Raw genomic sequence first — 12,645 nt, forward strand, 5'->3', positions numbered from 1 at the left:
TTCTTTGGATTTGTTATGGAGATCAGATACGCCTCCGTATATGTTTGTATATGTGGAATACTAGTGAAACTGGTAAGAGAGATAGAGAAAGAGGAATAAGGTAGAGGGTAATACTAGAAAATAGATTTGCAAGAAGCGACTTTTGCAAATTTGCCGAGGTAAGTCGAGTTGTGAAATAAATATCATATATTTATTACGCTTGTGCCACGAGCAGCGATTTGCCGCGAGCGAGAAAAACATCGCTTGGATGAACGACGCGACTCAGTCTTAAACGAACGCGTTCAAACGTCTTAAAACGAGGATAAAGTTCTAAGGAAAGGAAAGGAAAAAGAAAAAGAGAGAAGATCTGTGAAAAATGACGCCATCTGCAACCTCAAAAATGTCTTGGACCGTGCTAGCTTACCTACATCACGCACCATTGCTCCAACAACTTACGGTTGAGGACTATGATTTATTTGGATCGTGGTAAAGGGAAGAAAACTTTTAAAGTGCCTTAGTACCCGAAGAAATACATACATATATTGCTACTCTGCTTACTTTCGGTAACGGGTTGAAGCTTTTCCCTTAAGGGAGAAACCCTTTTGTGAACATTCGTAACATACTTTTTACTAAAGGCAGGTTCTAATTTCATTTGGCCGACTTTTAAAGTCCGAGAAAAGAACGAATACCTACTATCTTCTATTTCTCTTAATGAACAATATATGTATAATATATATATAATATATATGAACTATATATATATATATATATATATATATATATATATATATATATATATATATATATAGTATATTTATATAAATCCTACATTAGTTCTTTTTAAATTGGTAAATTACTTTACCGATCTATATAGGATTGACCTGAAAAATTTTCTCCAATAAAGATTATTATCGTCGACAAATTTTCAGTCTTGTTCTTTTAAATACTCCTTTGTTTAATAGCTTCATGGAGCATAAATTTTAAAAACTTCATTCCTTTTAAAGCTCAATGTCGTCTAAAATAGGTCTGTCCATTGGATATTAGCAAACTGGTATCGTCCACAAAAATTACGAAATAAAATACTTTTTTTTCCAAGGATAGTTCGGCAATGAAACTTAAATCCTTCTTACTTTTTCTTTCCTTCTCACTTTTTCGTTTTTTCTTTCCACCACTTCTTTTATGCCTACCTTTTATCTCTGTAGCACGTACGGTCGCACGTCGGACGCAAATTAGCGTATAATAGGATTCTCAGAGCTTGGCGTTAATACTCTCAGACTTCTAGTAATATAGGTCAACCATCAAAAATTTAGCTCAACGAATGCCGATAATCTGACCGAAACGAACTCTAATCTTTTGTTGCCGGCAACTTTTCTTGAGCCAAACGACGTCTCGCCGTAAAAGACTATGAAGAAGAGGAAAAGAATGAAAAAGTAGAAGAAGAAGAAGAAGAAGAAGAAGAAAAGGATGATGAGAAAAAAGCTCGTAAGCCTTCGTTACTTTGCCTTTGCCTATGACGTTAAGTCTTTGAATCTCTTCTTCCAACATTCTCCATACTTCCAATTCAACCATAAAGCGAATGTCTATGAGTATATGTGTATATGATATACGTAAGTAGATCTTGTTACGTTTCCAAGATCTTTATTCCAGATACGACATATGTTAGAAATTATTATCTCTCCCAAATCGACAAAGCAAGAAAGTAATTTATATTTGAATTGGAACACGATTAATTACAAAACGAAATTCCTGCCATCGGTCTGTAGTGAAAATCTAGGTCAGTCATTTTCGCTGATACGCTTTAATAGTAATGATAATAATAATAAGCTTTGTACTCGTTCGATTCTATCGAAACAACTTTGGTTCCATTGGAATAAACAACGTAATGATCTATAGTAAGAGAAAATGATAATTACAGGGAATGGTATACAAGCGTGTTAGGAAGTGTTTGTTAGAAGATAACTTTTGTTAGATGATATCGATATATTCATCGATCAAAACTAAGGGCTGCTAAAGTTTCAAATGAGAATATTCAGTAAGGTTCCATGATAAGCTTCAACATGAATACGATTAGCTTAGAGATACACAAGCTTCGTATAGCTCTCTTCTTCGATAGATCACGATATTCATTAACTAATATCGTTAACTAATAAATTGAAAAATAATTATAAATAAAAAAAGAAGATAATATTTTAGAGCGGACAGATATAAATAGAAGAACATTTTTTTATAAAATCGATATACAACCTCAGTTTTTCATATTTTTCTATTCGTATTTATACTGAATAATAACGATAAAATTATTTTTGCTATATATTAATTAGGTGACTAAGTCGAAGATAAAAAACATCTCTATCACTCTCTTCCTTAAAAAAATCATAAGATCTTGTAACAAATAAATTAATAAATAAATATAAATAAAAAAATTTTGTTAGAAAGAACGAACACTTCCATTAATACAAAAATTTTTATACGGAAAAGATTTTCTAATAAAATTTATACAATGTCTCTTTTCTCTTATGTATTCATATTTTTCTAATTTTTCTATTATTTAATAATAGAAATAAAATATACACCGAGTTATCTTAATTATGCATTAAGAAAGTTAATGCATATAACAACTATCAGAGCTTTACTTATATATATATATATATAGGAAGCTGTATTAAAAACGATCACTTGAATTTCGGACGACGTTGCTTAGAAAAATAGTCCTGCCGGATAAACGTCGACTTGAAAAGCTTCGGAAAAATACGGGCTAGCTTTTTGAGAATGGTATCGGAGAAGACAGCAAACACACACCTCTGTAGGTGGTCTTGACGAAGTTTCCAATTCGTTCCCATGGGGGATGAGAGATCGGAATTTTATGAAGCTCACCGGATTTTCTGGCGGACTATATTTTCCGTACGGTTATCGGACAGCGAGAGTAAGCACCCCTAATCGGAAACCACGGGAAATAACGAGTTCCTTATGAAACTCAAAATATCGATTGATCTCCCAAGTTCGCTCAATCACATTTCTTCACCCATTCTAACCACTTTCATCTTTTATCGATCAAAAACTTTTCCTCGTTGATCCACAATGAAATGATTTTTCTCATGTCTTTTGAAATATTTTTCATGAGGCATATTATAAACTATTACAAACATTGTCATTTCTAGTGTCGTAAACAAAAATGATCTATGGAAAAAGATCGAGATAAAATTTTTCTACGAAAGATTTCTTTTAAAAAGTTTTTATGTATATACATATGTATGTATGCATGCATGTACATACGTTGAATTACAGTAAGATAAATAAAGCGAACCTAAACTATATGGGAACTTCGAAAATACACGTTCGCAAATGTTTCTATAAAAATCTGATCAACAACTGAGTTGACACGGTATAACGTAGTAATTTATCGATCGAACCTTATCAAAGATAGAGGACTTAATGGAAAAAAAATAGTATTATTTGTGAAAGAAAAAGGAAGAAAGCTTGCTCGGCAGAAAATGGAGGAAAAAATAACGAAGAAGAGAGAGAGAAAGAGAGAGAGAGAGAGAGAGAGAGAGAGAGAGAGAGAGAGAAAGAATAGCAGAATCATCAAAAGACAATTTATTTTCGATTCAGTTTACGTCGGCGCGTTTTCTGTTCCGTTCGTTAGGACATTTGTGTATATATATATATGTAAAACACGAGAAACGCATGTACTCGTTCGTTTATATAACAAAGCTATGTATATAAAATACACATACGTGAAATCTACACGTATTACACATATGACGACAATGACCTGATTTTCCATAGGATTAATAGATTTTACGAATCCACGTTCGATCATTGCGGCCCGGAAGAGATTAAAGGCAAATAATGCGATGATCCCTAGCAAAGAGGGAGTGGATATATCGAAAAATGTTATTTAATCGTATCAAACGTTCGACGGCTTTTATCATCGCATAATCTCGCGATCTACGAGTCTCACCCTGAATGTGACGATGTTGCAAAGACAAGGATCGAACGTTGAAATTGAAAGAGCGAGAGAGAGAGAGAGAGAGAGAGACTCGAAAAATAGAATACAATAGACGAGAAGATGAAGTATCCCGAATAGAGAAAAATATCCTTGGTCGATAATCCTACAAAGTCGAAAAGTACGATAAAAGAAAAGAGAAAAGAAAGAAAGAAAGAAAGAAAGAAGTAGAAGAAAGATAGTCAAAGCTGTAACATGTCGGATCACGAAACGAAAAGTCATTGCCTTAGCACGTGCCTCACAAATTCGACGAAAGCTCTACGTGTCTTTGCCTCGATCCGTATGATTTTTACGCGAAATTCAATCCTTAACCTTGTAGATGTATGTCTCTGTGTATGTATGTCTCTTTCTCTCTCTCTCTCTCTCTCTCTCTCTCTCTCTCTCTCTCTCTCTCTCTCTCTATCTCTATCTTCTGAATCTTTATAGGTCAAACTTTTCAAGAATGAAAATTCCAAATTCCAAACGTTTTCCTGCTTCTATATCTCCTTCGTTTTTTTTCTTTCTTTTTTTCATTCTTCAAGAAGACAAAGTCTCTCACATGGAATGAAAAATACGTTCGCAAGTTGTGAATGGACCGATAAAAGGATTACGAGTCAACGGCGAGGACAATCGAGTTCGAGTTTCTACCTTCCTTTCCTCTTTTCCTTTTTTATTTTTATTTTTATTTTTATTTTTTTTTTTTTTTTTCATTCTTCTTTCGATTTTTTTCATCATTTCTTTTTTCTGCCCATTCGAAGGAACAATCGGGTAATAAAAGGCGATATAAGAGCTCGAGGCATTTTCGAAGCATTCGTTTTACGAATTAACTTCCTCGCACCCGGTTTGATCTACGGTATTCGCAAAACGAAGGAGGTTAAAGTTTTGTCCCGGAACGAACCGACGGCGATCCTCCTCTCTTTCTATCTTCACAGTTCTCGGAGAATTCCTTACTACCTTTTAATTTCTTCTTTCTCCTCGCCGCTCTCACCTTCACCCTCACCCTCATCCTTATCCTTTCTCCCAATACTCTGGACTTCCTCTTCCAACATTCGCCATTAGAATTCTCAGGTCGACCTATCGTCAACTCTTCTTGGTTCCCTACGAGCTAAGGTTTAACGAAAATAAAAAGAAACAAAAGAAATAAGGAGTGTATAATCAACATGGTACTACTCATCGAATAGCTGCGACAATCAAATTTAAATTCTATAGAATTCTCTTTCCCCTCTCTCTCTCTCTCTCTCTCTCTCTCTCTCTTTCTGTCTCTTTCTTTCCTAAATAAAAAGCTTCGATTTCGATATTCACAGATTAGCGAGAAAACGAAATAGAGGAGGAAACAAAGTAGCGGAAATAATAGTTATGAAGGAGAGAGAAAAAAAGAAAAAAGGAACAGATAACTGCGAAACAAATTTCAACGGAAGGCGATCGATGCGAAAGCAAGCTACGGGTTGTTCGATATGTATCTGCAGACTACACACCAACAACTATCCCCCTCCCCGTCACCGTAGACACCACTCAAGTATTCTAGCACCACCCTATACTATAGTCTCCACTCTTCTCGTCTTCCTCACTTATCTTTCCTGTCCTCCCTTCACGTCCGACGCCGGTCAAATTATCGTCGAGCCTCTCCGACTCTCTCAAAGCCTTTCCAAAATTACTTACGACCTCACGGAACCGTAAGTCTCGACGTCTCGAAATTAGTTCCCACGAGAGAAAGGGAGAATGAGAGAGACTAAGAGAGAGAAAGCGAAAGAGCGAGAGAGAGAGAGAGAGAGAGAGAGAGAAAGCGCCATTAGGTATGCACGCTTCCGAATTCGTTAAAGAGAAAGGGCAGCAACCTAACAGAAGAACCGTCTGTTCCTTTTCCTTCTATCCCTCTTCTATTTCCTCATTCTCTTTTCTCACTCTCTTAGTTTCTAACTTACAGAAAAACGTTCCTATCTCGAAAAAATATTACTATCGCAATCGTGTTAACGTGATATTTTAATGATTTTTCAAATCTACCATGTTTTCTTTTGCTTCTGTTAGTCAAATTCAAATCAGTTTACAGTTTACGAATTCTCTATGTACCTATATATTTCGTTATTTACGATCGTTCAATTAATAGGAATACTTTCCTCGGTTAATACAAATTTCATTATGTTGTATAATGTTTAACGTCAAATCGATTTGTTAGAAAACCAAAACAAAAATGGAAGAAAAAAAGAAGAAAAAATAGGAAAAAAATTTTATTACATTTAACTGTTATTTTTACAAAAGTTTCCCAAGAAGCGGAAAGGGGAAATTCAAAAACAAATTCATATTCATTGCTCGTTTTGCTCTACTTCTACAATTTTCTCTCTCTTTCTCTATCTCTCATTCTCTCTCTCTCTCTCACTCTCTCTCTCTCTCTCTCCCTCTCTCTCTCTCTCTCTCTCTCTCTTTGTTTTTCTCTCGTTATTTATCGTAGAGCGAACGGTTTATTTTTAATCGAGTTCTCTTCGTACAGAACACGAAAGCTTTTGATTTCTAGTTGTTTAATCATAGTATGCGACCGATTAAACGAAGTTCGTTGATTCGAACGGTTTTTCCATTACCCTTTTACGTTATATTATGGTCTCCTGTCGTTGGGTTGCTCAGTTATCTCACCGATTTATGACACTTAGATTGTAAACGAAACATCGATCTTGATGAATCTAGATGACGCAACACTTTCCAAAAGAAACGACTCGCGATCTAGCACATTTTATCATGATTTGCAAAATAACCTACGATTATACTCTTTTATCTTCGTTTTTCTATCCATTTTCAATTCAATGTCTCCACTATAGTTAACAAACGTGACCTGAAAAAAGATTTTGGTCACACCCCTGGCTTATCCAAGATACCTTGTCGCTCGATCGTTGCTTAGTCAATTTCTGTCTAGGAATTCTGCATCGTCATTCAGTCCGAGAATCGAATATATTGAAGACGAAATTCGAAAATCAGTTATAGCAATGTATATGTGTATATATATGCATATATATATATATATATATATATATGCATATGTATATCATATATATATACATATATGTATAATATATCCATAATGTATGTGTAGTATATATATATATATATATATATATATATATATATATATATATATATACACATATACTTATCGAATCGCAATCGTACGTCTCGATCTTATCGCATGCCACTGGCTCCTCTGTGATACCACTGTCCTCAATGGAGTCACGTTTATCGATAATCAATATAGATATGTCTAACATCCCTATTGGATATGGCATAACTTAGTACAAATTATTGTTAATTTATGTTTAAGGAGAGAGACGAAATATATTATCCCCTATCTGACTTTACAATCGACATTGATTTTTGAAGACGAATATGACCGAATATGAGAAAAAAATGTATTTATTGGCAAAGTGCCATTGTAGTGCGGCAATACTTTTCCGTGGTTAATACTGTAAATAACGAGGTAAAAGTAAAATACCGAGAAAAAGGAACAAAAAACGTCGATCGATCCTAATTGCCCTGGGAGATCGAGAAGTGAGAAGAGGGTGGAGAAATTTTGGGGGATGTCGCGAAACCGCTCGAACGAGGAAAGTTCGTAGGTCGTCGTTGGTGGTAACGGACGGTGCTCGATCGTCCGTTCTCGTCAAGCACGAAGTAGTAAAAGTTCGTCATTGATCTGACCTGCCAACCTCGCTCGGATTAAAAAGGGCGAGATTTAGGAAAGAGAACGAATTGAGCAGCTTGATTAAAGCGATTCTCCGAATGTTCATGAAGAAGTTGAAGTGATCGTGGCCTCATCGAGTGATCCTATTTTTAGTGTGACATACCCGAATCTCTACACGGTAACCGTGTCAAGTATATTGGCTTTTGGTTAATTACAGAAAAGATAAGTATTTTTGCTTAACGTGCTATTCAATCGCATTCACACTTGTTTATTACGAGTGCCTACGAAATAAAGAAATATATAATAAAATATACGAATATTTTGATTAAATTAATTTGATCGTATTCAAATCTATGTGATTCATACTAGAAATTCGTTCAAACGAAACAAGTGACCGATATAATTTTTATTATATGATAGATATTGGGTAATAGATTTAAACGAAGAAATTGAATATCACTTTACAATTTTGAAGAAAATAAAAAGTAGATATGTATTTAAAAAAGGTAATAACCGTGACGAAAAAGATCATACAATTATTAACTCACTACTCGTTCTTCGTCATGTCATTTTTGACATTTCGAAGATCATTATTTTTTCGGTCATTCCTTACTATATCTATTTTGTACACATATATAATCACATCTATCGGAAAAATAAATAATTTTTTGTAATTATTTGGCATCAAATAATCCTCGGCACCTTAAAAAGATTTGATCAAACTAATATAAACATAAACGTCGATAAAATAGTTCCACATATATATATGTATGTGTATATGTATATATATATACATACACATACATTTTCTTATATCTAAATATGATAAAAATTCTGTCATATATATATACATATATATATATATATATATATATATATATATATATATATATATATAACATACATACATATATATATGTATGTCAATATGTTATATATATACACACACATATATATATATATATATGTATGTATGTATGTATGTATGTATGTATGTATGTATGTATGTATGTATGACGAAACGAATCGAATCCGACGATTTATTGACGCTTCTTAAGAAGACCGAAAGAGGATCTTGGAAAAGAGCTACGATCGACAATTCCATTCTAGTAATGCGATCAAGTTACGGAAAACGAGCTGGCCCTGATCTTTTGACATCTCAATTTTCGTATATACGCATAGGCAACCAATAAGAATGCAAAACGAGACGTTTCCTATCTAATGTACAAGTATAGATACATTGATGGATATTTATCCTGACTGGGAAAAGAAGAATCCTATGTAGGAAATGGTTAATATCAATTTTTCTTTCGTTTTCCCTTTTATCTCTCGAAGAAAATCGATTTTACGCGCCGGCATAAGTTCAATTCAAGTTTCGAATTATTCGTGTCCAGTTTGAAATGAAATACGAGTTTAATCACTGTCTTTGCGCGCTTAGAAAACTTCGGAAAACTCGATTTCCACCGTCCGTCAGATGACTATTCTTCCTTGTTCTCTACTTTTCTCTTTCTCTTTCTCTCCTAGGAAGAAGATTAAATGTTGATGGCATGCGGAAGAGTTTAAACCTTTCCGCTGTTTCTTGGTATCTCGAATTTCTTAATAAATCTTTCTCTACATTCTTCTTTTTTTTTTTCAATAAGCGAATTTACAGATTTTTGATCTTGAATAAGATAATTGTGAGGACGTTTTGAAAAGGTTTCGAACGTTTCCACGTAATAAGAACATATGTATATACATATGTACATATGATTGATTTATAATAATCAAAGTTAAAGTAAATATGCGACACGTATCGATTATGCTTGAACTATCATAAGCTTCATAATTTATAACGTTTAGATTTAAAGATTTTTAAGACTTAATTTATCAAATTTATTTTTATAATAAATATGAAAAAAAAAGAAAAGAACTTTTTTAGAACTATTTTTATAATAATCGAAAAATACGATATTAATTTTCATCTCACGAAATTTTACCATAAGTATCTATAGATTACGGTTTTTCTGCATCTTAAAAGTTTCATCTTTCGTGAAAGTTCGTGAAGAAGAATCAACGTCTCGCGCCGGAGGCAAAATTTTCTTCGAGAGGGTGGAGTACGTTGACCGGCAGCCTCTGTCGTTATTACGCCATGGTACGCCATTAGCAAACTTCTGCTAGAAAATGTTTCCACGATCGCGTTCGCTAAAGTCACACTTGGAAAGATCACGTACGATCTTGCAACTTTCAAATAAAACTACGTCTTAAGGTCTCCCAATGACATCGAAAAAAGAAATAATAAAAAGAAGAAGGAAGTAAGTACATTTGTTATGCTTCTACTTCGTCTCTCTCTCTCTCTCTCTCTCTCTCTCTCTCTCTCTCTCTCTATCTATCTCAATTTCTCGAAAACAAAATTGTTTGCTTTCAACTAAGCATAGAAAAAAATTCCTACGCTTTTACAAAAACTTAAAGGCAAGAGTCTCATGATGAAAACTCGTTAGAAATTGAAAGGAAGAGAAAGACGAAGAAGTCTGGCTTTGCCGATGCTTTCAAGATCGATGAACGAGTGAGAGAAAAAGATAGAGAAAAAGAAAGAGAGAGAAAGAGAGAAAGAGAGAGAGAGAGTCGCGACGGCCTATCCCTCGCATTTTATCGAACTACCATGGTACGTCGCACGTAAAGCTCTCGCGAGCGACACGAAAACGAGAGAGTCGGGAAATAGGCGCGTTAAGCGTGTGCGACGAGGATGGCACAAGTCTCGCCAACGCGAATACGACGCACCCAGTAGACGCTACGCACGCGAGCACGCGCGCGCGTGGTTTTCACTTCTATAACCTTTTCGTTGATATTTATAAAAGTAAGAAAATTCAATGAAATTCAAGAAATGTTTGGATTATTATGTGAACAAAGTGGGTAGTAAAATCTTGTAAAAATTCGTTAGCTCACCTTTATCTGCGATAGGCAACTGTTGGTTCGCCGTTGGACGAAGAGGACGACGGATGACAATGACGACGAAAGAAACGATGACAACGACGACAACGACGACGACGATGACGACGATGACGATGACGTCGATGTAGACTTTAAAAGCTGAATTCTCGTCGTTTGTGAATATTTATTCTCTCTCTTTTTTTCAGTCTTTCTCACGAGACGCGCTCGACTATATCTCTCTCTCTTCCTCTCCGTCACCGGTGTTTTTTGTCGGCGATTATTTTTTTTTCTCTCTCTCTCTCTCGCGCGCGCGCGCGCGAACTTTCGGAGAAAGGAAAGTTAAGATCGAGAAGGGTAGAAGAAAATACGAAGAGAAAGAAGATGAAGAAGAAAGAGAAGAAAGAAAATAGAGAGAGAGAGAGAGAGAGAGAGAGAGAGAGAAAGTGGAGAGAAAAGAGAAAGAGAAGAGAAAGAGAAAGAAAGAAAAAAGTGAAAGAGAAAAGAGAGAAAGAGAGAGAGAGATACGAAAGAGTACGCGTACGGTCTCTCTCTCGCGTATAGATAAGGTACTCGTCTAGAGATGCGTACGTGTCTTTAAGTGTTGTCCTTTTCTCTCTGCCGCGTATATCTTCGCGTGAATACAAGCTTCGTATCCGGCCGTTTATCTCTAACTGCGAAACGTTTATCTTTTCCGTATACGCAAGAAGTCTATGCGTTTCTCTCTTTCTCTCTCGGTTTCGTGCGCCCTGCGTACCAGAGATCGAAGTCTCGTGGCAAACGGTCGTGGACTGAGTGAACCCGAGTTCAGACTGAGCGGCGGAGTTGCCGTGCCGGCGACTATGGCGCCACGCAACGGGGGGCGAGCGAGTCACACGCCATCGATCCATCGAAGGTGGTATGGGGCTTTCTACGCGGGGCTGACGTTGCCTTTCCTATACACAAAACCAGACGAAGAGTGAGAGAGATAGAGAGAGAGAGAGAGAGAGAGAGAGAGAGAAAGAGAGAAGGAACCTTACATAGTACCAAAGAGAGACAAAGAAAGGCTTACGTAAAAAGAGAGAAGGAATAAGAAAGACAGAGAAAGGAAATGGGTGGAAAAGAGAGGGGTTGGTGAGAGGGGCGGCTTTGCTGCTTCCACGGCCAACAGAACGTCGCCGGACCATTGAGGGGTAAGGGGTGCAAACCTCTGCCGGAGAGCAATGTCGAGTCGGAAGAGGGCGGGGCGTTCTATCCTCATCTTTTTCTCTTTCTATCTCTCGTACATTCCCTCTCGCATACCCTTTTGCGCGTGCATACATTCGTCACTTGGCGTACGCGCGCCAATGTGTCTCTTTTTCCCCTCTCTTTCTCATTCTCGCTCTATCTCTTTCTCCCGATCTTTCTTTCTTCGTTCCCACTCCATTTTCTTTCGTCCTACCTTTTCCTTTTTTTCCCTCCGACCCTTTTACCTAATTTTAAGCGATACCCCCGTTCATTGCTGACCCGTTTCTCCATGCATTTAACTCCACCATAGTAGAATCTTTGGATTTAGAAATTCGAACGAGCGAAAAGACATACCGAAATTCAAATGAACGAACTATTATTCTTTCCTTCTTCTTCTTCTTCTTCTTCTTCTTCTTCAATTAAACGATCGAGTAAACGATCGATACCAAATAGCTGACCATTTAAAAAGGAAAAAAGAAATTTTCCATAAATATGAAAATAAATGTTGATGAAAATTATAAGAAAAGAACTATATATAACGTCTTGAAAACCTATTGAAATCTGACTTTTCACAACACGGATATTTTACAAGAAGCGAAATTTTTAAAGGGTTGCTTGCACATTCGTCGGCAAACTTATGCACGAATGATCACAGAAAGGAGAAATGCTTTTGCGATTTCTTCTGTTCGAAGAAAAATAGAAAGAGAGAGAGAGGCAAAGCAAAAAATATATGGGTCAGGACGTTAACGAGATTTTGATAGCATTTGCTAACGCTATTTGATAGCATTGCGCACCTTCGAGGAAGAACGACGACGATTGGTTTTAATGGATTTCGGTTTGCGTTTGTCTCAAAGAACGAACAGTATCTCATCTATTCATGAGATATTTATCGGAATCTTCCTTTATCACA

At 36.0% G+C, this 12,645-nt stretch overlaps 1 protein-coding gene across 3 annotated transcripts in view; it reads right to left on the reverse strand.

The window, feature by feature from the left end:
- LOC124946784 (complexin) overlaps window positions 1-11,391 on the reverse strand; it is a 233,650-nt gene extending 222,259 nt beyond the window's left edge. Inside the window, exons 1-2 of one of the 3 annotated variants that reach the window (XM_047488006.1) lie at window positions 11,287-11,391; window positions 10,548-10,691 (exon numbers count right to left, since the gene is read on the reverse strand). The gene's annotated coding sequence lies outside the window, so the exon portion shown is untranslated. The other 2 variants (XM_047488007.1, XM_047488005.1) reach the window with 2 other exon arrangements.
- Window positions 11,392-12,645: the final 1,254 nt, after the last annotated feature.

Source organism: Vespa velutina, chromosome 2 (genome assembly GCF_912470025.1).
Source record: "Vespa velutina chromosome 2, iVesVel2.1, whole genome shotgun sequence".
Taxonomy (NCBI): domain Eukaryota; kingdom Metazoa; phylum Arthropoda; class Insecta; order Hymenoptera; family Vespidae; genus Vespa; species Vespa velutina.